This window comes from Artibeus jamaicensis, unplaced genomic scaffold, assembly GCF_021234435.1.
Source record: "Artibeus jamaicensis isolate MK-2021 breed Jamaican fruit bat unplaced genomic scaffold, CSHL_Jam_final contig_386, whole genome shotgun sequence".
Taxonomy (NCBI): domain Eukaryota; kingdom Metazoa; phylum Chordata; class Mammalia; order Chiroptera; family Phyllostomidae; genus Artibeus; species Artibeus jamaicensis.
This window is the reverse complement of record NW_026521811.1, coordinates 2,597,620-2,625,048: the sequence shown is the minus strand read 5'-3', so window position 1 is coordinate 2,625,048 and position 27,429 is coordinate 2,597,620. Positions and strand designations below refer to the sequence as shown.

The window sequence follows — 27,429 nt, the reverse complement described above, 5'->3', positions numbered from 1 at the left end:
CCATGCCATGGTGGGAAGACAAGTCTTCATAACTTCTGGCAGTAGAAACCAGTGAGGGCTTGCTGGAGGGACATGGCGGGTACCTGGAGTCCCCTGGGTTCCCCTAAAATGGCATGAGAATGAAACTAAAAGGACTCAGTCACTCTCAGTTTCAGTATCATGGCAGCAGCCAGACATGCAGAGAGAAAATGAATGCTCTGGCATCCTGGTGAGAGCTGGAGGGGCAACTTTCTCCCAGACAGATTTGCTGTCAGAGGTAATTGTTCCTTTTCCACAAGAACATCCAACACCACCACAAGACTCAGTAGGGCAGTCACCATACCTGAGTTTCCTACTACCTGGCTCCATCTCATAGCTCTGCTCTGCTGATTCCCTGATATCTTGCCCCACCAAAATGGCAGGCCCACACAAGCTTTTTCCATTAGCTTTTTTATATATCTGGCCTGTCCTGATCCTGCTTCGGACTTTTCTAATATCTATCAAACAGGCTACCTGACTTCTCCATAGTCTGTAACACCTGCAATGTGACCTTTGGCCTGATGCCAATGGCAGCAGGCAATTTTTCAAAGCTTGGCTTCTCCTAGGCACCTCTGAGACAATCTAAAGTAGCAGCCACCTGAAGATCCTTTTGTATCTCAGAGAAAGTCACCTAGTAGGGCAGAAGTGGCAGCACACATGGATGTCCCAAAGCTGGGATATCTGACACAGCTTCATTTCATGTCAAAGCACCACCCAACAACCTCTACAAGTAACAAACTAAAGAAGCAGCCTCACTGGTAACCAGAGTCACACTGAAGTAGTCCAACACTAAGATATCAGTTCCTGTACAGCTCATGTGTCACAGTAGTCGGGGTTGTAGTTTGGTTCTTGTGGCTGCTCTTCATAGTAGACTGGCCCAGATGTAAATCCATCTCATTAAAGTACAAAAGAAATCAAGGCCAAATTACAATGGCAGTGTGTACACTGCTCACAATGGAAAGGAGGGCACAAGTGGAGCCCCCAGCTCAGGGGAATAGGGAACCTGCGCCAGTGGATTCTATACGACACTCACTACATGAGTCCACTCTACAAGGGCCAAGCAACACAGCAGCTCTACCCTATACATAGAAACGAACACAGGGAGGTTGTCACAATCAAGATGAGAAATCTGGCCCTAAATGAAAGAAGAGAACTGAGAGACACTGAAATTAAGAACAATCTGACAATAACCAGAGGGGACTTGGGAGGGGATAATGAGGAGGAAACATAGGAGGGTTTTCAGTAACAACCAGAAAGGACACATGGACAAAAGGGAAGGAGGGTAGAATCAGTGGAGGGAGGTGGAGATAAATGAATACAACAGTACTTGAACACAATTATGTCAGAAATAAAAAAGAATAAAGAATGAACGCTTTCATTTTTCAGTAAAGAAAGGAGATCATGAATACTCAGTAAGCAAATAGATGTCATTACTATGCACCAAGATTCTTAGATTAAATCCAGATCTAACACCTTTGGTTCCTGTCACCTGTCAAATGATAACAGTATAGAGCAGTAAAGATATTTTGCTTGTTAATGTGAATCTATAAAAAATAAACTTTATTGAAGCAAATAAAATATTAATGAGAACCCTGAAATTACCCTTGTTGGCACTTTTCAAATAATTATTTTAGTGTTGTTGAAGAACAGTTGTCTCCACTTTTAGAAATTAGCATTTTCCCAGCCAGTGTAGCTCTGTGGGTGTAGTGTGGGCTGCAAACCAAAGAGTGGCCAGTTCGACTGCTGGTCACATCACATTCCTGGGCTGTGGGCCAGATCCCCAGTGGCACCATATGTGGAACAACCACACATTGATGTTTCTTTTCTTCTCTTACTCCCTCCATTCCTTTCCCTCTATAAATAAATTCATTAATAGATAAATAAATTAATTAATTAATAATTTTTGACAGATTAGCATTTGTTAAGCAGTTCACCCTGGTTCTGGATAGTGAGTAGCACTTACATAAAAAACCACATAACAAACTATAACAGACAATTTTATTCCACACAGACCTTGGGAGACATACTCAGCAGGCCTGTAGCAGCTAGATGTGAGGATGAAGCAAGATGCTGGGAGACTGTAGGAGATCCCAGGACATGTGATTTCATTAGGGTTCATGTGCAGAAGACTTTGGGGTTCTTGAGCTAAGATTCAATTGTTCAAAATGAACCAAAAAACCAAAATCTTGGTAAAGTGTGTAGAGATCTTATCTAATGGTTATGCATGGTGAATGGCCTCAGGTGGAAGGAAGACTGTTGCTCAGAGCAGCTGTCAGTAATCAGGTTAAGAAGGGACATTTAACTGTGACTCTGTGAGATGCTGTCTACTGTGAGATTGCAGGAGAAGGTTGTGGCAGTTCAAGGCTCCTAGTTACAGGAAAATAAATGCCACCACAGCAATATTATAAAGCAGCTTTGCTGAACTCTTCAAAAACACATATTGCCCATTGTAATTATTAGAATGGCCCATTAGGTATAAAAGGATATATCAATAATAGGAAATTTTTCACTTTATTTAATGTCTAAGGACACCATGGAAAGAAACTGCTAATGCCGTATTTGCACTACATTGCCAAATAACACATTGTTATCTGTAAACCTGAGTAATGTTTTTTTTTGTTTTTAATTTTCTTTAGTTATTTTTCAAGTACAGTTTTTTGTCTATTTCTCCCAACCCAGCCTCCCCCGCCCCATGCTCCCCACCTCCCTCCCTTTTCCACCCCCCTTAGTTCTCATCCCTGTGTCGTTCCTATTTGTTCCTCCAAATCCCTCCCCTTTTCCCCCCTTAAATTCCCTTCCCTCTCCCCTCTGGTCACTGTCCCCTTGTTCTCTATTTCAGTGTCTTTGTTTTTTTTTTCTGCTTGCTTGTTTGTTTTGTTGCTTAGCTTCCTGTTAAAGGTGAGATCATATGGTATTTGTCTTTCACCGCCTGGCTTATTTCACTCAGCATAATGCTTTCCAGTTCCATTCACGCTGTTGCAAAGGGTAGGAGTTCCTTCTTTCTTTCTGCTGCATAGAATTCCATTGTGTATATATACCATAATTTTTTGATCCATTCATTTACTGACGGGCACCTAGGTTGCTTCCAGCTCTTGGCTACTGTTAATTGTGCTGCTATGAACATTGGGGTGCATAGGTTCTTTTGGATTGGTGTTTTAGGGTTCTTAGGATATAGTCCCAGCAATGGAATTGCTGGGTCATAAGGCAGGTTCATTTTTAGTTTTCTGAGAAAATTCCATACTGTTTTCCATAATGGTTGCACCAGCCTGCATTCCCACCAACAGTGAACAAGGGACCCCTTTTCCCCACAACCTCTCCAAAATTTGTTGTTTGTTGCTTTGTTTATGATAACCATTCTGACTGGTGTAAGTGGTATCTCATTGTAGTTTTAATTTGCATCTCTCTGATAGATAGCTAGCGATATTGAGCATCTTTTCCTGTGTCTCTGGATAATTTTTAAAGTTAGTTTTCTCCATTCAATCATCATTTCTTTCTTGTCATAAACTTCCTTATCAGTATCAAAGGCACAGCTCTCATAGCTTACCAGTGTTTCTTCAAAATATAGATCTTCTATTCCTGACCTTTCCAAGAAGTACTGGTTGTCAGTAGATGACACAGCTGATAGACACAAAAGAAAGGTTCATAGGTATGACACACAGGTGACTGTACATGTACCTTACAAAGAATTTTTAAACAAATCACACTGTTGACTACTACAAAACACTTAAATACTTGCAGGAGGACAAAATGTGCTATAATGAGAAAAAGTCACACAAAAGGGGAACAATGTTTCCTTACACTCCTAAAGCTCTGTGCTCATCTCCCTTGGCAAACAACAGAAATAGGATAAATGAACTCCACATTCTCACTGTTTCTAGACACATGGAGAGTCCAGTGTATTCAATGATCTTACTGTTTTCCTGCATGTTCAAAATACGTGTTTCTGTTTTGCAGGACACACAGTGCTCAGGCCGTAACAGCACATGGTGAACATATTACAGTGCACAGTGAAAAGAAAGACTAATAGTTGAAATAACACAGACCAGTGGACTGAAGACCAATATCAATAATAAAAAGACATCATGGGCTTTGAAAAAGAAACAGACATTACATAACACTTGCAACCCAGAAACACTCAAAAACAAACACATACCACTGTGTTTACAAAAATTAGAGTTTAAACTAGGGGTGAATGTTGTCTCTTTTTCTCTTATCCTGGAGAAATCAAGTTTATAAAGCCTAGTTGTTTAGAGCAATGAAACTCAACAATTACATCAACTAAGTATTTTGGAATGTAAAGCTTGATTAAGCACCAAATCACTAAACAAAAGCTGCTTATTTTTAAGACAAAAGTATGTTTTCTCATTTTCTATTCTCGGCATACATTTCAATTCTTTCCAGTGCAACCTAAGCCCCCAGAACCCCATTCCATGTCATCTATAACTTCAACTTCCTCTATTTCTGGATAATAAATCCATTCACAAATGACCTGTGCAATTCCATGACGTTTTTTAACTTCAAACTTTGCCAAAATTGAGCAGTACAACACCAATATTTCCTCTATAATCTTTATCTATGACACCAGCTGCTACATCTATGAGGTGTTTTACAGCGAAGCCAGAATGTGCAGCTACCCTTCTATAGCACCCAGCAGGCAGAGTGATCTGAATGTGAGCTTTCACAAGGGCTTTCTACATAGGTTGTAGTGTGTAATCATTGGCACTTTACAGGTCATAGCCAGCCACCTGTGCAGACCCCTTGTTCCGGGTGGTGGGACATCCTCAGAGCATTACTAATGAAAGTGTGCACCACCCTCCTCTGCAGGTGGGGACCACTTGCTGGGGGAGATGGTGCTCATTTCTTCAGAGCACACCCTGGAAGAGGAGAACACAGGCACAGCTAGCCACAAAGGAACAGGAAGGCGTGAATCAGATCTCTTCAAAAATTACATTCAATTCAGAAAAGCCACCTTTCCCTGGGTGGAACTGGATAGCATTATGCTGTGTGAAATAAGCCAGTCAGTGAAAGACAAATACTGTATGATCTCACCCTTAACAGGAAGCTAAACAGCAAAACAAACAAGCAAGCAAAATATAACCAGAGACACTGATATAGAGAACAGGCTGACAGGGACCAGAGAGGACAGGAGAGGGAATTTCAGGGGAAAAGGGGAAGGATATACAGGAACTAGTATAAAGAACACATGGACAAAATCTAAGAAGGGTGAAAATGGGACAGATTTAGGGTGTACTTGGGGGGTGGGCTAGGATGGGATTAAAAGACAGAAAACTGTACTTGAACAACAATTACATAAATTCAAAAGAATAATAAAAAAAGAAAAGCTGCCTTTTAAGATTTTATTTATTTTTAGACAGAAGAGAGAGGAGCCTGAGAAATATCAATGTGCAGTTGCCTCACATGTGCCCCCTGGTGGGAACATGGCTCACATCCCAGGCATGTGCCCCAACTGGGAATCAAATCAGGAACCTTTAGTTCAAAAGCTGGCACTCAAGCAAGCAAGTGACCCACAGCAGGTGGGGCCAATATAGAAAAGTTTATATCCAACATACAAAGAATATACATTCAGCCATGGACAGATATAAAATTAAGACTATTTTTGTAATTCAAAGGACCAAAATGCCACTTACCATTTAAAAAGCACAGAAAGAAACTGTTAGGGGGTGAGGAGGAGAGCTGAGATGTTTGCTTAAACTAGATGTTTATTTTTAGACTTAGGCAGAAAACCACACCTGGCCGTGGGCAGATGTCCCAGGGAGTTTAGCCAAGGCCTTGAAGTAATCTCTCAGCCTTGAAGTAATCTCTCGGACACCCGTTAGGGGAAAATTTTTACCTCAAGTCATGGCCTTGTCTTTGCAGAAAAGTATCCATTGTAGTAAGCAGAGATATGTGTGTGTCCTCTCAAAATAGCCAATTGCTAACAGCTACGTCTGCTTCTGTATTTGCTGCTTGCTTGCTTGCTTGCTTGCTTGCTCACCCCAATAAAAACCCCAGGCTGTAAGCGCCAGGCGCGACTCTCATTTGCAGCCATTTTGGCACTCGTGTGTCTCCAGAGGCACCCCGAGAGTTCGCCCCTGCACAGGTAAAACTTTGAAACTTTGGCCAATAAAACACCTGACTACCCAGCAGTCTCTTACCCTTCTTGCTCGCAAGGACGGGATGTAACAAAACAATGAAAAGAGTAAAGAAAAACATAAAAAAATAAGTGTTTAAATTTAATGGCAATTGAGGTATGGCTGATTCATATTTGAATCCAGTCCCACAGTGATTAAGTACTGATCTTAAAACTATCATTTATTTTCCTAATATTAAATAAATTCTAAAAAGTCAATTAACAAAGTTTGGAGAATTTATCACATAAAAGCAATCACCCTGGAAAACCAGCAGTGATAATAACTGACTGAGACTGAGAGATGCTGAAGACCAAGTCTTTCTCTTAAAGGGTCTGATACAGACTTACAAGAACTCACAAGCTCTGACCTTCAGCCTTGAGACAGCAGACTGAAAAGTGCTAGGGACATTCAGAGAGGAACTCAACTCTCTGGCTTCAGGGCTAAGCCTGGAGGGGCAGTCTTCTACACAGAAATCATCCGAGGCAATCCTTCCCTGAAGCACCCTCCTCACAATAGATCTAGAAGGTGCTATATCTGAGTCCCCACCTACCTGGCTAATGCTACGGCCCTGTCCTAGTGATTCCCTGAGGCCTTGACCCACAGCACTTTAGAATTCACCCAAGCCATACCCAGAGGCTGTTCCATACAAATGGCCCCTCTTGCTTCATGGTACAGACTCTCCTAAATCTTTCCAACAGGCTGGATCTGCCCTCTGCATGCTCTATACTTCTGACTCGGTGGCCCAGGCAATGCAAAAGAACATTTTCTTTCTACATTTTTTTATTGTTCAAATTCAGTTGTCTCCTCTTTCCCACAACCCTCTCACACAACACAACCATCCCCTCTTCCCTCCATTGATCCTACTGATATGGGAAACTTTGAAAAACCTTTGTTTAACCTTTATTTGCCCAGGCCACAGGCACTCTAGAGAGAATGATGGGGCAGTCTGGGAGGGCGGGTGGCCGGATAGTGAGGACTGAAGATGAAGGGAGAGGTCCCAGGAAACCTTTGCTCACCCAAGACCCCAGGCGCCATAGGAGAACAATAAGGCCATCTAGGAAGAGCAGATAAAGCAGATAGCCGGATAGTCAGTAGGACTAGGGCTAGCACCCCCGCAGATAGAACCAATTTTCACATTTAGCCTTTGAACTCTGCTTTTTCCCCGAAGATAGAACTAATTACCACATTCTGCTTCTGTATCCTGCTTTGCCACGTAGATAGGAAGACCCCTAATCTATATATTCCCCAAGAATCCTTTGTTGGGGCTCAGAATTTGGAAATGACTCCTCTGGGCCTGTGCACGTTAAACAATAAACCTCGTACTCCAGAATCCCTCGGTGTCTGGTCGCTTCATTTCCCGTAACACTACCACCTTCACTTTTTTCCTTGTGTCCTTTTAATTAAATTGTTCAAGTACACTTTTCTGTCTTTTACTCCCATCACAGGCCACCCCACTGCTCCTCCATCCCCGCCATTTACACTGCTCCATAGTTATTGTCCATGTCTCCTTTATACATGTTCCTGAAAACTCTTGCCCTCTTTCTTCTCATTGTCCCCTCCATCTCCCTTCTGTCAGTTTGTTCTTTATTTCAATGTTTCTGTTTATATTTTGTTTGCTTGTTGGTTTTGATGATTTGTATCCTCTTATGCTTGAGATCATATGCTATTTGCATTTCACCACCTGGCTCATTTCATTACCATAATGCTCTCGAGATCCATCCATGCTGTCCCAAAAGTTAACAGCTCCTTCTACATTACGCACACTGACACACCAACTGAATAGGACCTATGAACCCCAATATTAATAACAGAACAATTTACAATAGCCAAATGCTGGAAGCAACCTAAGTGCCCATGAGGAAATGAATGGATCAAGAAGTTATTGTGCATTTGCACAAGCACAAGGACATTTTCAAGTGAAACTGAAAAGTAGATTGTTTCACATTAGGGAGGTACATTGAACTACAAGAAAATCACTGAGTCTAAACTCCGTAAAGATTTGTTTGCAGGGTTAAAATGTATAAATCAGAAAACATGAAACCTGGCCACAAGGTCCCTGAGATATCTGCATCAAATTTCAGGATATCAACCACTTCCTTCATGAACTCCATTCTTGCCAGAAAAAAAAAAAACAAAACAAAAAAAAAGGAAAAGGCTTAATGTACAATTTCTTGCCAACATGCGCAGAATTTTCCAGATCCCCAAAGCAATGACAGAGGACCACGGCAGCCCTTACAGTCCAAAAATAACTTAATTGTATGCACTGAACACTTTTTTAAGATTGCATTTATTTATTTTTAGAGAGAAAGGGCTTTGGTTGAAGCTGCTAATAGAATAACAGAGGTCACTGGAGTAAAAACAGAATTCTGAAAGCATCTAATAGCATGACACACTTGGAGATCAGCTGGCCCTCTCTGACAGCAACACAAATAAACCTGGCCTTTTCATTTACAATCCTTTCGCCTGAAGCACAGCTTCTCCAACCAGGCCTGAAAGTCTGGATTTCTCTGTGACCATTGAGTTTCTCACCTGTGATGTCTACATAACCATTTCCACCTACTTGGGGGCACAGGTATTGACTTTTTTCTTCAAACAACCCAGAGGTCCTTCATTTGTTCCAAAAATGTGACCAGGACTGACTTAGAAACAACAAGACCTGTGTACAAAATAATAATAATTATTTTTAAGAGTGTCTCCATTTCCAATCCACTTTTAGCTAAGGTAAGAAGGCTGTGGGAAAGTTAAAATATTCTAGAAGATCAGATGTTGAAAGATAAATAACATATGATCTCACCTTTAACAGGAAGCTAAACAACAAAACAAACAAGCAAGCAAAATAAAAACACACACACTGAAACAGAGAACAAGGAAACAGTGACCAGAGGGGAGAGGGGATGGAATTTCAGGGGAAAAAGGGAGAGGATTTACAGGAACTAGTATAAAGGATACATAGACAACAACTAATGGGGGTGGAAATGGGAGGGAGGTGGGGAGCACTGGGGGTGGGTGGGATGGGAGTAAAAAACAGAAAACTGTACTTGAACAATAATTAAATAAATTACAAAATATTCTGGAAGATCATTTTCCAAAATCCTGTTTCCTGATAGCACCTTACTCATTCTAACAATATGTAAAATTTTCAGATAATGAGCTGCTAAGGACTACAGTTCTCAAAGCCTTTATTTTCTACAGGAGATAACCTCGAAGTTCTCCCTATATGAGCATGAATCTGAAAGTCTACCATACAAAGTAGAGTCCCCAAAAGATGTGAAATAAAATGCTGGGGTGGAGTAGGAGCTCTGAAGGTAATCATTCTCACCCAGGAAAACCAGGTTGCTGTAGTTCTACAACATTACATCCCAGTAAAATTTCCACTGACTTGGGTTTAGACATTCCCACTCCTCTCCTGAGAAATCTACTGACACATCCTCGAAGGTCAAGGATGGCTGATGATAAAAAAAAAAAAGAGAGAGGTGCATTTTTCAACAATGCATAGGAGAGACCTCACTGTCGTCTAACATGAAAACTGTTAGAAGTGGTTTTGACCTAGGATATATCCTGCATCATTCAGTAAGGCCACTTTGATCCTCTAACACTCTCCAGAGTATTTCATAATACCAAGTGAGGATAATACATGCGCACAAATCCACTGGGAAGGCATTACTTTTCAGGCATTACAAATTTTAAAATGTAAGAACAGACACAGGCATACGTATTGCTGAGTGTTGTATTTCTATCATTCAGAATCAGCTGTGTATACTTCTCAGCTACAAAAAGCGTGATGAGTTGTAAGGATAAAAAACTTCTTTAGGTGTCATTCAGGCAACAAAAAATGTATTTTTGTAAAAATGCAGATTCTGATTCAGGAGTTGTGGGTGGGGCCTACATTTCCACATGTTTATGAGCCTCACTTGTTTAGGTATGTTTTATTGATTATACTCTTATAATTATCCCATTTTTTCTCCCCTTTATCCTTTTGCCCTGCAACCTGCCTCTCTTCATAACTCCCCCCACTAAGTTCATGTCCATGAATTATTCAAAAAACGTCTATGACTTTTCTATATCCTATACTATTTTAAATTCCCCCTATGTTATACCCATCATCTATGCTTCTTATTCCCTGTACCTTGATACCAATTCTCCCATTAACCCCACCCAGTTCATTACCCTCCATATGATCTCCATTTCAGTCATTGTGTTCCTGTTCTGGTTGTTTCCTTATTTTTTCTTTTGATTTTGTATTTACAGGTTCACTTGTTAAAAGTTGTGAATTTGTTGTCATTTCATTGTTCATAATTTTGATCATCTCCTTTTTCTTAGATTAAGTGCCTTGAACATTTTCTCTAAGGGCTTGGTGGTGATGAACTCCTTTAAACTAACCTTATCTGGGAAGCACTTGACTTGTCCTTCCATTCTAAATGATAGCTTTCCTGCTTAGATTAAACTTGAATGTAGGTCCCTGCCTTACATGACTTTGAATAATTCTTTCCAGCCCCTTGTTGTCTGCAAAGTTTCTTTTTAGAAATCAGCTGATAGCATTATGGGAACCCCTTCGTAGCTAAGTCTCCTTTTGTCTTCCTTCCTTTAAGATTCTCTCCTTACCTTTTGTCTTGGGTAATGAAACTGTGATGTGTATTGGTGTGTTCCTCCTTGAGTGCAACTTCTTTGACTCTGTGAGGTTCGCTCACTTACATTTCTATTGTATTCACCACACTGGTAAGTTTTCCTTCATTATTTTTCTTTTTAAAAATATTTTTATTTAATTGCTGTTCAAGTACTGTTTTCTTTCTTTTACTCTCATCCCATCCCACCCCCCAGTGCCGCCCGCCTCCCTCCCATTTCCACTCCCTTTAGTTTTTGTCCATGTGTCCTTTATACTTGTTCCTTGAATCCTTCCCCTTTTCCCCTGAAATTCCCTCCCCTCTCCCCTCTGGCCCCTGTCTGCCTGTTCTCTATTTCAGTGTCTTTGGTTATATTTTCCTCGCTTGTTTGTTTTGATGTTTAGGTTCCTGTTAAAGATGAAATCATATGGTATTTTTCTTTCACTGCCTGGGTTATTTCACTCAGCATAATGCTTTCCAGTTCCATCCATGCTGTTGCAAAGGGTAGGAGGTCCTTCTTTCTTTCTGCTGTATAAAATTCCATTCTGTAAATGTACCATAGTCTCTAAATCTGTTAATTTATTGATGGGCACCTAGGTTGCTTCCAACTCTTGGCTATTGTAAATTGTGCTGCTATAAACATTGGGGTGCATAGGTTCTTTTGAATTGGTGTTTCAAGGTTCTTAGGCTATAATCCCAGCAGTGGAATTGCTGGGTCAAAAGGCATATTTATTTTAAGTTTTCTTAGAAAATTCCATACTGTTTTCCATAATGGTTGTACCAGTACGCAATCCCACAAACATTGAACTAGGGTCCCCATTTACCCACAACCTCTTCAAAATTTTTTGTTTGTTGCTTTGTTTATGATAGCCATCCTGACTGGTGTAAAGTGGTATCTCATTTGTATGTCCTCCTTGGAGAAGTGTTTGTTCAAGTCCTTTGCCCTTTTTTAAATTAGGTTGGTTGTCTTTTTAGAGCATTGTCACGTAAGTTCTTTCTATATTTTGAAGATTAAACCCTTGTCTGAGGTATCATTGGCAAATATGTTTTCCCATAAAGTTCATTGTCTTTTTATTTTAATACTGTTTTCTTTAGCCATGCAGAAGCTTTTTATTTTGATGAGATCCTGTTTGTTTATTCTTTTCTTTATGTCCCTTGCTATAGGGTACACATCAGTAAAAATGTGGCTGCTTGAAATATATGAGATTTTCCTGCAATGTTCTCCTCTAGGACTTTAATGTTGTCACCACTTATATTTAAGCCTTTATCCATGTAGAATTTATTTTGGTGTATGGTATAAAATGGTGCTCGTTTCATTTTTTTGCATGTAGCTGTCCAGTTCTCCCAACACCATCTGTTGAAGAGGCTATTTTTACTCCATTTTATGTAACTGCCCCCTTTGTCAAATATTAATTGACTGTAGAGAGTTGGGTTGATTTCTGGGCCCTCTGTTCCCTTCCATTGGTCTATGTGCTTGTTTTTATGCCAGGACCAGGCTGTTTTGATTACAATGGCCTTGAAATACAGTTTGATATCAGGAATTGTGATCCCTCCTACTTTGTTCTTCTTTCCCAAAATTGCAGCTGCTATTCAGGGTCAATTATGGTTCCATACAAATTTTTGAAGTGTTTGTTCTATGTCTGTCAAATATGCCGTTGGTACTTTAATAGGTATTGCATTGAATCTGTAAATTGCTTTCGATAGTATGCACATTTGGATGATGTTATTTCTTCCAATCTATGAAAACAGTATATATTTCCACTTGTTTATGTCTTCCTTGATTTCTTTCTTCAGTGTTGTGCAGTTTTCTGCATTCATGTCTTTACCTCCTTGGTTAGGTTTATTTCTAGATATTTTATTTTATTTTTTTGCTATATCGTATGGGATTTTTCCTTGATTTCTGCTTCTGCTGATTCATTGTTAGAATATAAAAATGCCTTTGGTTCCTGGATATTGACTTTGTAACATGCTGTTTTGCCAAAATCATTCATTAGGTCGAGCAGTTTTGGGGTAGTCTATAGGATTTTCCATGTACACTCTCATGTCATCTGCAAACAATGACATGATAGTGTACATGGAACACTATCATGTCCTGTGTTGTTTCCTCCTTTCCAATTTGAATACCTTTTCTTTTCTTTTATTGTCTGATTGCTGTAGCTAAAACTTCCAATACTGTATTGAATAGAAGTGGTGAAAGTGGACAACCTTTCTTCCTGATCTTAGTGGAAAAGTTTATTGTTTTTGCCCATTGAGTATGATGTTGGCTGTAGGTCTCTCATATATGGCCTTTATTATATTGAGGAATGCTCCCTCTATTCCCACCTTGCTGAATGTTTTTTATCATAAATGGGTGCTGTAACTTATCAAAAACTTTTCTGTGTCTATTTATGGGATCATGAAATTTTTGTCTTTGCTTTTGATTATGTGATGTATTACTTCTACTGATTTGTGAATATTGAACCATCCTTGCATCCCGGGGAAAAGTCCCACTTGGTCATGCTGCATGATCTTTTTAATGTATTGTTGGATGCATTTTGCCAATATTATGTTGAGGATTTTAGTGTCTATGTTCATGAGCGATATTGGCCTAAAGTTTTCTTTCTTTCTTGTGTCTCTATCTGGTTCTCGATTTAGGATGATGCTGGCCTCATACAAAGAGTTTGGGAGTTCTCCATCATTTTGGATTTGTTGGAATAGTCTGTGGAGTATAGGGGTTAGCTCTTCCTTAAATACTTTGTAGAATTCTCCTGTGAAACCATTTGGTCTTGGGCTTTTGTGTGATGGGAGTCTTTTGATTACTGCTTCAATTTCATCTGCTGTTATTGGTCTGCTCAGATTTTCTGCTTCTTTTTCATTGAGTTTTGGAAGATTATATTTTTCTAGAAAATTTACCATTTTACCTAGGTTTTCAAATTTCTCAGCATACAGTTCGGCATAGCAATTTCTTATAATCCCTTCTATTTCTGTGTATCAGTTGTAATCTCCCCTCTTTCATCTCTGATTGTGTTTACTTGTGTCTGCCTCAGCCCGCGAGGCAGTCAACGGGGTCCGCCGATATACCTGCAACGGATGAAGGGGGATGGGACAGGAGGCGCGAAGAATGGCAGCAAGACAAAGGATTCTGATCAAGTTGCAAATTTTATTTCAAAATGGAGGGAGTTATATAGAGGAGGGCAGTGGAGGAAGTGCAGTGGATAGGTGGCTTCAAAGCGTGCTCTAGCCTGCGATTGGCCGGGGGGTGCATGGCGGGCGGGTGATCAAGGCACTGATTGGTGTGCCACCCGCATGTCCAGGAGGGGGAGTTCTATGGCTCCTAACCGCAGCATCCTGTTATTCAGGTGCAACCTTCAGGTCGGATTGTATCAGCCTGTTTCAGGCTTATCCCAGCCCCCAACATGTGTCCTTTCTCTTTTCTTGATGAGCCTACTTAAAGGCTTGTCTATTTTGTTTATCTTTTCAAAAAACCAGCTCCTGGATTCACTGATTCTTAGAATTGTGCTTTTAGTCTCTATGTCATTTAATTCTGGTCTGATCTTTGTTATTTCCTCCCTTCTACTGGCTCTGGGCTGTCTCTGTTGTTGTTCCTCAAGCTCTTGCAGGCATAGGGTTAAGGCTGTTTGTTTGAAAGGCTTCTATATTCTCTAGGTAAGCCTATATTGCTATGAACTTCCCTCTCAGGACTGCCTTCACTGTGTCCCATAAGTTTTGGGCTGTTGTGAGTTCATTTAAATTGTTTCCAGAAACATTTTGATTTTTTCCCTAATTTCATTCCTGACCCATTCGTTGTTTAATAGGATGCCATTCAATCACCATGATTTTGAGTGTTTGGGGTTTTTTCCTTTGGGGTTGGTTTCCAGTTTTAGTCCCTTGTAGTCAGAGAAAAATAGAAAAATCTTGGTATAATTTCAATTTTCTTGAATTGCTTGAGGCTCGTTTTGTGTCCTATCATGTGGTCTATCTTTGAAAATGTTCCATGTGTATTTGAAAAGAATGTGTATGAAGGCATGAAGTTTCCTTCATCCCCTCTTTGGGATGAAGATATATATATATATATATATATATATATATATATATATATATATATATATATAAATATAATCAGCTAAGTCCATTTCATCTAGGGTATTGTTTAATTGTGCAATATCTTTACTGATATTTTGTTTGGTGATATGTCCATTTTTGTCAGTGGGGTATTAAAATCCCCTACTATAATTGTGTTACTGTCAATATCATTCTTGAAGTCCTCTAAGATTTTCTTTATATATTTGGGTGCTTCTGTGTTGGGTGCATATATATTTATGATGTTAATCCCTTCTTGGTGGATTCTTCCCTTTGAGTATTATGAAGTGACCTTCTGGGTCTCCCTTTATGGCCCCTTTTTTGAAGTCTATTTTGTCTGATATCAGTATTACTACCCTGGCTTTTTTTTTCTTGTCCACTTCACTTGGAAAATTTGTTTCCAGCTCTTTACTTTCAGTCTGTGTAGGTCTTTTGTCCTGAGTGGCTCTCTTGTAGACAGAATATGTGTGGGTCATATTTTCTTATCCATTCAGCTAATCTATGTCTTTTGATTGGAACATTTAATCTTGTTACATTCAATGTTATTATTGATAGGTACTTATTCATTACCATTTTTGTACCTGTTTTCCTGTCTGTCTTTCTCTTTACCTTCCTTAAAGCAATCCTTTCAGCATCTCTTGCAGAGCTGGTTTGGTGGAGGCGTATTCTTTTAGACTTCTTTTGTCTTAGAAGCTCTTTATTTGTCCTTCTATCTTGATTGAGAGCCTTGCTGGGTAAAGTAGCCTTGCTGGGTTGTAGGCCTATGGTTCTCATTACTTGGAATGTGCCTTGCCATTCTCTTCTTGCTTGGAGCATTTCCATTGAGAAGTCAGTATCTAACCTTATTGGGGCTCCTTTGTATGTTACTTCTTTTTTCTCCCTTGTTGCTTGTAAGATTCTCTCTTTATTCTGCTGCTTGTAAGATTCTCTCTTGGAATTTTGCCATTTTAATGATGATATGTCTTGAAGTGGGCCTCTTTGGGTTCCTCTTTATTGGAACTCTCTGTGATTCCTGGATTTGTGTAACTTTTTCTCTCATTAAATTAGGTAAGTTTTCCCTCATTAATTTTTCAAATAGGTTTTCTATTCCTTTTTCTTCTTCTCCTTCTGGTGTCCCTGTTATTCAGATATTATTACGTTTCACATTGTCTTCCATTTCTCTTAGTCCCTCTTCCTTCTTTATGAGCCTCTTTTCCTTTTCTTGCTCTTTTTGGGAGTTTTTTTTCTACTTTGTCCTCAAGCTGGCTGATCTTATCTTCTGCTTTATCAATCCCACATTGGATTCCTTCTACTGTGTTCTTCAGTTCAGAAATTGTATTCTTCATTTCCTCTTTTCCATTGCTGATATTTTCTGTTTTCTTTTTCATGTTGATATAGTTTGCAGTGAGTTCCTTGTAGCTCCCCTGTAGCTTCTGGTAGGTCATTGTGAGCTCTTTAAACTATCTGATAACCTTGAATTCAGTGCCTTGAATTTAATATCTGATAGTTGACTTACCTCTTCTTCATCTAACATTCTTTCTGAGGCTTCCTCCTTTCTTTTCACCTGGGCATTGTTTCTTTGTCTTTCAATTCTTTGTGAGACCCTTTTTGTTAGCCTCAGCTTTTTAAATTGATGTGTTCTGACTCCCTGGGTTTATGGTGTGAACTTTTCTGGTGGAATGCCTGTGAAATTCAGTGGTGCAGTCTCCTTTGGTTATCCTGGTGTTCTCCACTTCCACATACTCCTTGTGTGTGTGATCAGTTGGCGGGGGAGGCAAAATGGTTTATGACAGTGGGAGAGTACTTTATGGTATTTACAGACATAGCCAGTAGAGAAGAGACAGAAGATCTTTAGGCTATATAGAGTGTTAACTGTAATCTTCAACCCAACTCGCCACTTTTAAGAGAGGATGGACACAAGATAAGTCTCTTGATGGAGAGGGAAGGATTGTGAGTTGGATCTAGAAAGCAGTGAAGTTTCAGGTGGTCATATTCTGATGTAAGGTGAGAGTAAAGGGTAGTAAATAGGTGTAGTGTGTGAGCAAATAGAGTTAATTACTCCAGTAATAGAATTCAGGAAACTGTGAAGTGGACTAACATCCGGGAGATGTGTTGTGAAGTATTTACAGTTGTATAGAATAGCTATTGTTTACAGTAATATTAGAGCAACAATTATATGACAGACTCTATGTGAACTGGATAATATGAATAGGGGGTATAGAACATCGGGTAGTGTGCTAAACAAAATCAAGTGGCGTGAAGTGTAGAAAACCAGCAATACAATGTAGAGGAGTGAACAGGGGAAACCTGTCAAATGATACAATATAACCAGCCAAGGCAATGGAGCCTATACAGAAAGAGGAGGAATACAAAGCTACTACTAAAATATAAAAGAAGTGAGAATAATGAAAAAATAATGATAATACAAATATGCAGCAACTTATGGATTCTCTGCTATAGCAAAAAGAAATTTGTCTCTCTGTCTCTACTGTTGGGATGCCTCTTCTTTGGGTCCTACTCTGATCTTTTCACAGTTCCAAGTTGTTTGTGTGGCTTGTGGGTAAAAGAAAAAAAAGGCAGGAGAAGGGAGGAAAAAGTGATAAGTTTGGAAAGAAATGAGGACGGAATAAAACAAAAAAGAAAAGAGAGGTAAAAAAGTATTGAAAGATAAAAGAAAGATAAAATAAAAAAGATAAAAGATTACTAAAAAAAAATCTCTTGTTTGTTTCAAACTGGACAAACTGTTTTTTCTGGCTGCAGAAGGCTGAGTGGTGATTGGAGTGGTCTTTCTGGGAGTGCTCTCCCAAGAGCCAAACTGGCACTTCTTCCCAGTGACCCACGAAGGGGATCTATGACTTCCTCATAGCACTCTTATCCCAGAAGTTATCACTGTGCGCTGGGATGCAAGGCATGCCAGGCTGCCTGATTCCTGCAGGTTCAGGCTCAGACACATCCCAGATCTGTGGGGGAGCTCCAGGCCCTCTGCCCAACCTCTGGTTTGCTGCCAGGCTGGGTGGGGAGCAGAACAGATGGCTGCCGCAGAAGAAACTTTCAGTTTACATTCCAAAATCTTTCTCCTTTAGAAAACCTGCCTCTCAGGACAGCTTAATCCCCCAGCCAGACCGGTGACTCTTGCAGTCAGAGCCCCACACTGCTCCTCTCAATTTTCCTGGGCTGGTGACCACAAAGTCCGTGGTTGATCTCGGCCCTTTGTCCTTAGTATCCTCTCTGCAAACTCCAGCAAACAAGTCTCCTGGTGCTCAACCTTGCGTGGCCAGGGAGGGAGAAAGCTAATAAACCAGCTCTCTCCCAAGGACTCATCGGCAGGCCCAGGGCTCCCAAAGAGTCTATGGGAGACTCACCGGGAGCTGGGCCTAAGCACTGGGCACCTGCCGAGGCACTCCGGGTACTGGGCTCTGGGCTGTGCACCAGCAAAAGCCCCTGCTGCTCCTGTCTTTGCTCTGGTCCCTGAGACACTACCATACTACAACCCTCTCTCTACCATCTGGATTTTCAGGGACCATCATGATTTCTGGTCCCTTATTTTCATATATGCTGGGGAACTGTTGGCTGTTTGTGCTGTTCCTCTTTAGACCAGCCAGGATTTTGTCCCATGTGTAAAAGGAAATGGAATCCATCTTACTCCGTTGCCATCTTGGAACCTTCATTATTTTTCCAATCAGTTTTCCATTTTGTGCTCTTCCTCTTCTCCTTCTGGCATCCCTAACATTAAAATGTTGGAGGTTTTAAACTTGTTCCAAAGCTTACTCAGCCTCTCCTCATTTTATCCAATTCTTGTTTCTTCATTCTATTCCAGATGAATGTTTATTTTTTCCTTCTGGTCCAAATTATTGATTGGAGTCCTAGTTCCTTTCATTTCATTCTTGGTCCTCTGTATATGTCTCTGTATGTCACCTTCTATAGCCTGCACTTCTTCCTTTTGTACCTCTACTCAACCATGTCTGTGAGCATCCTGATTACCAGTGTTTTGAATTCTGCATCTGATTGGTTGCCTATTTCTTTCACGCTTATTAGATTTTTTTTAAGTTTTATTTTAGAGAGTGGGTAGGGAGGGAGGGAGTAAGAGAAACACCAATGTCTGGTTGCCTCCAGTGTGGCCCATACTGTGAACCTGGCTGGAAACCAAGGCATGTGCCATCAGTAGGTTTTGAAATGTCAACTTTTTGGTTCACAGGGTGGCACTTCATCCACTGCTGCACAGCCTACAGGCATCTTTTGCTGGAACGTTGCTCTGCTGTTTCATTTGGGCTATTATTCTTTGTCTAACTATACCTCTTATGTTTCAATGCATGGAGACATAGGTATTTGTCAGTGCAGGGCAACCCATCTTGCTGTGTTGCAGTGCTATTTGTGGGGTAGTGGTCAGAGAGGGAATAATCCTGCTTGCTCATCTCTCACCCAGCTTTCAGTCAACTCTTCCTGCTACCATCCAGCAAATTTCCCTTTTTGGTCATGATACTGTGGTGAGTGGGCTTGTGTACCTCCTAGGATCCCATGGCACCCTGCAACAGACTCTTCTGTGATCCTAGGTGTTCCTACTGTGGCTGCACCTCCACAGGTTTTTTATAGCCAGAGGGTCTGTGTCTTCAGTTTCACATCCTGGAACCCTGGATTGCACTGTCTGTGTTGTTTCCCTGTTATTCTTCTGGTTTATGTGCACGTGAATGTAATACCACTTGGTCCACCAAATGCCGTCTCAGCATGCCAGTCCACCAGCCACTGACTCACACACCTCGTATCCTAGCTGCCTCCTTGCTGTGCATCATCTCCACCCTGACATAGTATCTCTGACATTCCTATCAGTTTGGATGAATGTTTCTTCTTTAATTCCTTGGTTGTCAGACTTCCATATAGTTCAATCCCTGGCACTTGTGGTGGGTTGTTGTTTTAAATTAGTTTTTATCCTTCCTTTGTTTGTGCAAGGAAGCAAAGCATGTCTACCTATGTCTTCATCATGGCCGGCAGTGACAAGCTCACTTTTTACTAATGAAACCACCATCTATGATCCACCTGCCATACTTCTCAATAGCACCAGAAGAAAGGAACAGAAAGGAAGTCACACATGCTTTGGAATTGAACAAATTTTATAAAATTTACATTTCTTAAGAAGTAAGTACATAGCATCCACAATTTTAACAATTTATTTATTCAGTTGTTGTTCAACTACAGTTTTCTGTTTTTCACTCCCATCTCAGCCCACCCCCCATGCTCCCCACTTTCCTTCCATTTCCACCCAACCTGGTTTTGTCCTACTGTCCCTCATACTAGTTTTTGTAAATCCTTACCCTTTCACCCTGGAATTCCCTCCCTCTCCCTCTGGTCACTGTCAACCTGTTCTCTATTTGAGTGTCTTTTGTTATATCCTGCTTGCTTGTTTGTTTTGTTGTTTAGGTTCCTGTTAAAGCTGAGATCACATGGTATTTGTCTTTCGCCGCCTGGCTTATTCACTCAGCAAAATGCTTTCCAGTTCCATTCATGCTGTTGCAGAAGGTAGGAGCTCCTTCTTTCTTTCTGCTGCATAGAATTCCATTGTGTAAATGTACCATCGTTTTTGGATCCATTCATTTACTGATGGGCACCTAGGTTGCTTCCAGCACTTGGCTATTGTAAACTGCGCTACTATGAATATTGGGATGGACAGGTTCTTTTGGATTGATGTTTTAGGGTTCTTAGGATATAATCCTAGCAGTGGAATTGCTGGGTCAAAAGGCATATCCATTTTTAGTTTTCTGAGAAAATTCCATACTGTTTTCCATAGTGATTGCACCAGTCTGTAATCCCAGCAGCAGTGAACCAGGGTCTCCTTTTCCCTACAACCTCTCCAATACTTGTTATTTGTTGCTTTGTTTATGATGGCTATTCTGACTGGTGTAAAATTTTATTTGAAAATTTAATACAGTTACTTTGAGAACAACATGACTCTTGATATTTAGATATTTTTGAAACATACAGTAAAAGATGGACCTTTAGTTTTTCTGAAAACTGAAGATACTATTTTCAAAAAATTATAGCCAAATACACATAGAGACCTCATGGATGTTCACTGCTCTGTTTGTAACTGAGAAGAATGAAAAGAGTAAACATCATAACAGAGTAAACAAAGTAATTCAATAATTAACATTTTATGCACACAGTCAGACATACTTGTACATATGGAAACTAGTTGCCTGGGAGGGGAGTAAAAGACAGATAACTGTACTTGAACAATAATTAATTTAAAAAATTTTTTAAAAAGAAACAGAACAAACACTTTCTATATCAATATAAATCAAAGTTATTTTGTGATTCTGTAAATATGGTGAATCTCTTTGTGAAAGATACCCTTTGTGTCTTATAAACACAATAAAGACAAATACACACATAATGATAGAAAAGGAGTTAGAGCTATGGTTTCTTAGTGTTTTATTTCTTTGAAAATGTCTTTGTATCATGAGTGGTGAACTAAATCTTACCAATTTATCTAAATTAAACATACGTTTGTAACATGATTCTTGTAAAATTACCTGAAAATATGAAAGGTGATAATGTAGAGCACATGTGTGACATGAATGTGCAATATAATAAAAATTTACACGAACAAGGCCTCACTGATTAAATCCACCCTGTCAAGTGCCAATGATCTCTATGAAATAAATGTACAGCTTTCATTTCCCAAAGTACACAGAAGTTTAAAAGACAACAAAAGTGTTCATATGAAATGTGATAGTTTTTTCACATCTCTCAATAATTCCCTGTTAGACTCTTTTTAATGATAAAGGAAAACGATTAACTCTACACTGAATAGAGCATCTCAGTTAAGTGACTAACAGGCGGATTGGATCAATCCGTATTCAGTGACTCAGGCACACAGAAGAAAATGTCCTTATTGGTGTGACACTACTGCCAAAGTTCATAAATAAGAAAGTAATTATGTGAAAATAATCAAAAGTAAACACTCATTTTTTCCAATGTCAATCCACATGTACCTCTAATGTTCAGTACACAAATTGTGTATTTAAATAGCAAGAGTTTCTTACCAATTCAGTGACAAAGTTTATTCTACTGACCCTTTTTTTTTTTCACAACAGTGGTTCTCACTGGAAAAGCTGCATTTTCTTCAGCCACATGAACTTAAACAAATATATCCGCAGGTCTACCAATAGCTGAGCCTCTGAGCTCATCCCAGCAAATATATTGCACATGGCTGCCTTCCCAGGTTGATCTGTCAAAGAGAAGATGTGTTCTATGTTTGATGATTATTAATTAAAGGCAGGAATTCTTGACCTGGGGAGACTAGATAAAGAAAATGCACAGAAGGACCTGGGACAAAGGAGAAAAGTATTGAGCAGAGACTACTGCCCTTGACAATCATAAATTGAAAATGAAGAAGTAGAAAGAAAAACAATCTCACTATCAAAGACCATCAAGAAAAGAAATAAAGGTTGCTAATTCTTGATCCAATCATATTAGGAGGAAAAAGAAGCACAGCCTTTGACCAAGGACACATCTTTTTTTACCTGAGAAGCTGCCATCTCTTCCTGGTCCTGCTCCTCCTCCTCTTCTGGTTCTGTTCTCGGAAGACCATATGCTGAGGAGTCAAGTTAGCATTTTGAGAATTGTCTTGAAGGGCACAAGCATTTTATCTAATCCCACCACAATCACTGGCAGAAAGACCTGGAAATGCTGAGAGGCCCACCCTCTTATCTCCTTTGTCACCAGGAGGCAGGACAATAAGCTGCAACAGGGAGACCACACTGAGTTTGCTTTTCTGTCTTCATGTGCTCTCTCCTCCCACAGAGGTCCACAAACTGCTACAGCAATAAGAACCTGTGCTGCTCTTCTGAAACCCAAACCCAACAGAACATTTTGTTATCTCCCTTGAACAAAGCCTGCTCCACCCTGTCACAGATGCATTCCAGAGCCCTCCTTACTCTGTTCATTGTTTCTTTCTGTGCTTTTTAAATGGTGGATGGCTGTTTTGTCCTTTGAGTTACAGAAATAGTCTTCATTTTATATCTGTCCATGGCTGGATTTATATTCTCTGTATTTTGGATATAATCTTTTCTATATTGGCCCCACATGGTGTGGGTCACTGGCTTGAGTGCCAGCTTGTGAAACAAAGGTTCCTGGATTGATTCCCAGCTGGGGCACATGCCTGGGTTATGAGCCATGTTCTCACCAGGGGGCATGTGTAAGGCAACCACAAATTGATATTTCTCACCCTCCTCTCCTTTTTAAAAATAAATAAAATCTTAAAAAGCAGCTTTTATGAATTGAATATAATTTTTGAAAAGATCTGATTTATGCCTTCTTGTTCATAGCAAGCTGTGCCTGGATTCTCCTCTTTCATGCTGTGCTCTGAAGAGATGCGCATCATCTTCTCCAGCAAATGGTCCTCACCTTCAGAGGAGGGTGATGCACAACGTTCCTTACTCATTTTCCAGGGGCACTCCACCAAGGTGACCAAGGGGTCTACACAGGTGGCTGGCTATGACCTGTAAAGTGCCAATGATTACACATTGCCACCTATGTCAAAAGCCCCTGTGAAAGCTAACATTCAGGTCACTCTGCCTGCTGGGTGCTATGAAAGGGTAGCTCCACATTCTTTCTGGCTTGGCTGCAAAACACCTCATAGATGTAGCAGCTGGTGCCATAGATCAAGATTATGGAGGAAATATTGGTGTTGTACTGCTCAATTTTGGCAAAGAAAAGTTTTAAATTGAAAAACTTGACTGCCTTGCACACTTCATTTGTGAATGGATTTATTATTCAGAAATAGAAGAAACTGATGGTTTGGAAGACACGGAACAGGATTCTGGAGGCTTTGGATTCACTGGAAAGAAGTGAAATGTATGCTGAGAACAGAAAATGAGAAAACATACTTTTGTCTTAAAAATAAGAAGCTTTTGTTTAGTGATTTAGTGCTTAAACAAGCTTTAGCTTCCAAAAATACTTAGTTCCCCATGACCAAGGAAGGGGTACATGTTTGTGTTTTTCCACATTTGATGGTTGTATTAATTTGCATGGTAATCTAACACAGATTATTTTTTCAGTCAAATGTATATCACTTACCAATTCCCCCCAGAAGTCTATTATTTAATTTACTAAATGCTGCCTCTCGAGCAGCTTATTTTTCACTTTGCTTTATGACTGATGAGCATAGCAGAGAAAAAACTGTACTTGAACAATAAATAGATAAAGTAAGTTGAAAAATGGGAAAAATTAATGATACGTAAAGCCTTTTATTAAATAGGTTTGAATTTTTTACAGATTCTAACATAAAGTTATCTAAAAGATAATAAAAAGTTAAAGTTAGAAAAGATTTATAGCTCTTTTAGATATATTTTATTTTAAATTTTGATAAGAATCCATGTAAATAAAAATCTACCTTCTTAACTATCTGTAACAGTACAGTTAAGTCATATTAAATATACTTGTTAAATTTTGCATCTGAATTTTGGAAACTTCCATCTGGCAGAAATGTGGTAATATCCATTAAACAACCAGTTCCTCATTTTCTGTAAAACCAAGGCCCAGGTAACTACCTTTTTTTTTCTCTGAGTTGGATTCCATTAGAACTCACCTAAGTGGAAGCCTGTATAGCATGTGTCTTAGCGACTCATGTGCTTCACTTAGTACATGTTCTAGTTTGACTTTGTGGTATCAGGTGAGAACATATTTTCTATTTCCTGGCAGAGCAGTATTCCATTGTATCTATGTACTACATTTTTCTAACTTTTAAAAAATTTTATTCATTTATTTTTAGAGAGAGGGGAAGGGTGGAAGATAGAAAAGGAAACACCAATGTGTATTTGCCACTCACATGCCCGCTACAGGGTACCTGGCCCACAACACAGGCATGACCCCTGACTTGCAATTGAACCAGGAACTCTTTTGTTCACAGTTCGGCGCTCGATCCACTGAGCCTCAGCTGCCAGCACTTTATATACTACATTTTAAAATATATTTATCCATAGACCTGGGGGTTGTTTCCACCTGCCAGGCTTTTGTGAATAATGCTACAATTGACACATGTATATTAGTGTCTCTTGCACATCCTCAATTGAATATTTGGGGGGGGAGTATGTAACCCATGAACTAAATTCTTGTATCTAGAAGACTCCCTAGCCAACTGAGCACAGGTTCAGACAGATTAAATTCTCTTAATTTAATGAATTTAGGTTTCTTTCATGCATTGATATATTATTTCTTTAGTGCAAAATATCATTGTATATATTTCAGTTTATTTTTCTATTCAGCTGTTGAGAAATATCTTTTTCATTTTGAATTTTGAGAATTTATGAATGTAGCTTCTAAAAACAGTCCCTTGTAGGCTTTTGTACTGATAAAAGTTTTAGCTCTTTGGTTCAATACTATGGAGCATACTTTGTGGGTTATATAATAAGTGCATGTTTAGTTGTGTGAGGACTTCCAAACTCTTCCCAAGTGGCTATAGCACTTTATATTTTCACCAACAAGGAATGAGAGTTCTGTTTGCTCCACATGCACAGCAGAATTTCTTCTCAATGTCTGGATCCTGACCTTTCCAATGGGGGTTTCATGTTGCTTGGATGTGCATTTTCTTTAATTTTCATTCTAGTGTCCATTTCCTAAAAGACTTGAGATGTAAAGGGTGTTTTAGACACCAACTTCTTATGTATGTATTTTTAAATTTGTTTATTTCTCTTTCTTTAGAGAGGAGTAGGGGAAAATGGAGAGAAACATCAGTGCATGAGAAGCACATTGATCAATTGCCTCTCACACACCACCAAATGGGGAACTGGCACACGACCCAGGCATGTGTTGTTACTGAGATTAGAATGTCTGACCTTTTGGTTCAAACGCAGATGCTCAGTCCACTGAGCCACAGCAGTCAGGGCTTACAAATATTTTTTCTCAGCTCATGGGTTCTCCTTTTTCCTCATGTGGATGCTTGCTTCTCACTTTGCTCTTTTAGCTTCTGCTTTGATTTGATATATGGGGTTTAAATGTTAATACTATGAGTTGAGAGACAAAGATAGTTAACAATTTGCCTTGAAAAATATGCAATGGCCCTAGTGGGTGTACCTCAGTGCATTTACCACCAGCCTGTGAACCAAAGGTTTGACAGTTTGATTCCCAGGCTAGGACGCATACCTAAGTTGCTCACCAGGACTCCATTATTGGGTTCGCAACAGGAAACCACACATTGATATTTCTTTCCCTCTCTCTATCTCTTCCCCTATTTAAATATAAATACAATTTTTAAAAAAGTAAACAGTGTATACATTAAAGTTTTCTGATTGATCAATAACATGGAAGATATATTTGCCATCCTTTTTTTATTTTTTCAATAAATACATCATTAGTCATGACTTGAAGGAGATGTGTTGAGATATAGTTTTTTAACATTAAACCAGTCCTGTTCAGAAACTATCAAGACGTGTAATATGAAAAGTAAGCACATTTACTGAAGGACATACAAATCACCGTACCCAGGACAATGATACCTCAGTGCCTTTCAAAGTAGGCACCTTGGGACCTCACACAGTTTTCCCAGTTGCCATCACCTGCTCCATCATATGTTCCCTTCAATGTCATCAACAGGGTGCAATGTCTTTCCTTTCAAAGGTGATTTTAGTTTTCAGAAAACTAGAAGTTTCATGGCACCAAATCTGGGCTGTAGGGGAGCTGAGTGACCTGGGTGATTTAAGGTTTCACCAAAACACTCTGCATGAGATATGGTGTGTGAACAGTGCACTCTTGCACTGAAGCTGCTATTCACCAGTTGCCCATAGTGGCAGCCTTCTGAATCATGTAAATAGATTCTATGGAGAAATGTTGAGACTTAACAGAATATTTGATGCAGATTCATTGCTCTACTCTCCCAGTCATTTTGAGGGTGAAAGCACCACAGTACACATGCTGACTCATTAGGGTCTACTGCCCCCACTGGTAGTACAGTGAAGTCATCATTGTTCACACATGCACATTCCAGCCCACTCTCCTTGGCTGCCAGGATACATCTATGAGGTGCAGACCATTCTTGTTATGTTATATTAACACTCTTTGGACTTTTTTCCCAGAGCTTCTCTATTGTCAAAAACACATGATAATATCAATAGACATGGAAAAAACTTTTGATAAGGTACAACACCCATTTATGATAAAAACACTTTAGCAAAGTGGGAATAAAGGGAGCATTCCTCAATATATTAAGGCCATATATGAGAGACCTACAGCCAACATCCTACTCAATGGGCAAAAACTAAAAGTTTTGCCACTAAGATTGAGAACAAGACAAGGATGTCCACTTTCACCACTTCTATTCAATATAGTATTGGAAGTTTTAGCCACAGGTATCAGGCAAGAAAAGGAAATAAAGGCATCCAAATAGAAAAGGAGGAAACAAAACTGTCACTGTTTGCAGATAACATGATAAATCCTATACAGTGTACATGGAAAATCCTATAGACTCTACCAAAAAAATGCTCAAACTAATTAATGAATTTGGCAGAACAGCGGGTTACAAAGTCAATATCCAGAAATCAAAGGCATTTTTGTATACCAACAATGAATCAGCAGAAGCAGAAATCAAGAAAAAAATCCCATTCGATATAGCAAAAACAAAAATGAAATATCTGGGAATAAACCTAACTAAG

General features: G+C 39.6%; 1 pseudogene; it reads right to left on the bottom strand.

Annotated features, from left to right (window-relative positions):
* Positions 1–4,405: 4,405 nt before the first annotated feature.
* On the bottom strand, positions 4,406–18,271 carry LOC119055789 (deoxyuridine 5'-triphosphate nucleotidohydrolase-like; annotated as a pseudogene).
* Positions 18,272–27,429: the final 9,158 nt, after the last annotated feature.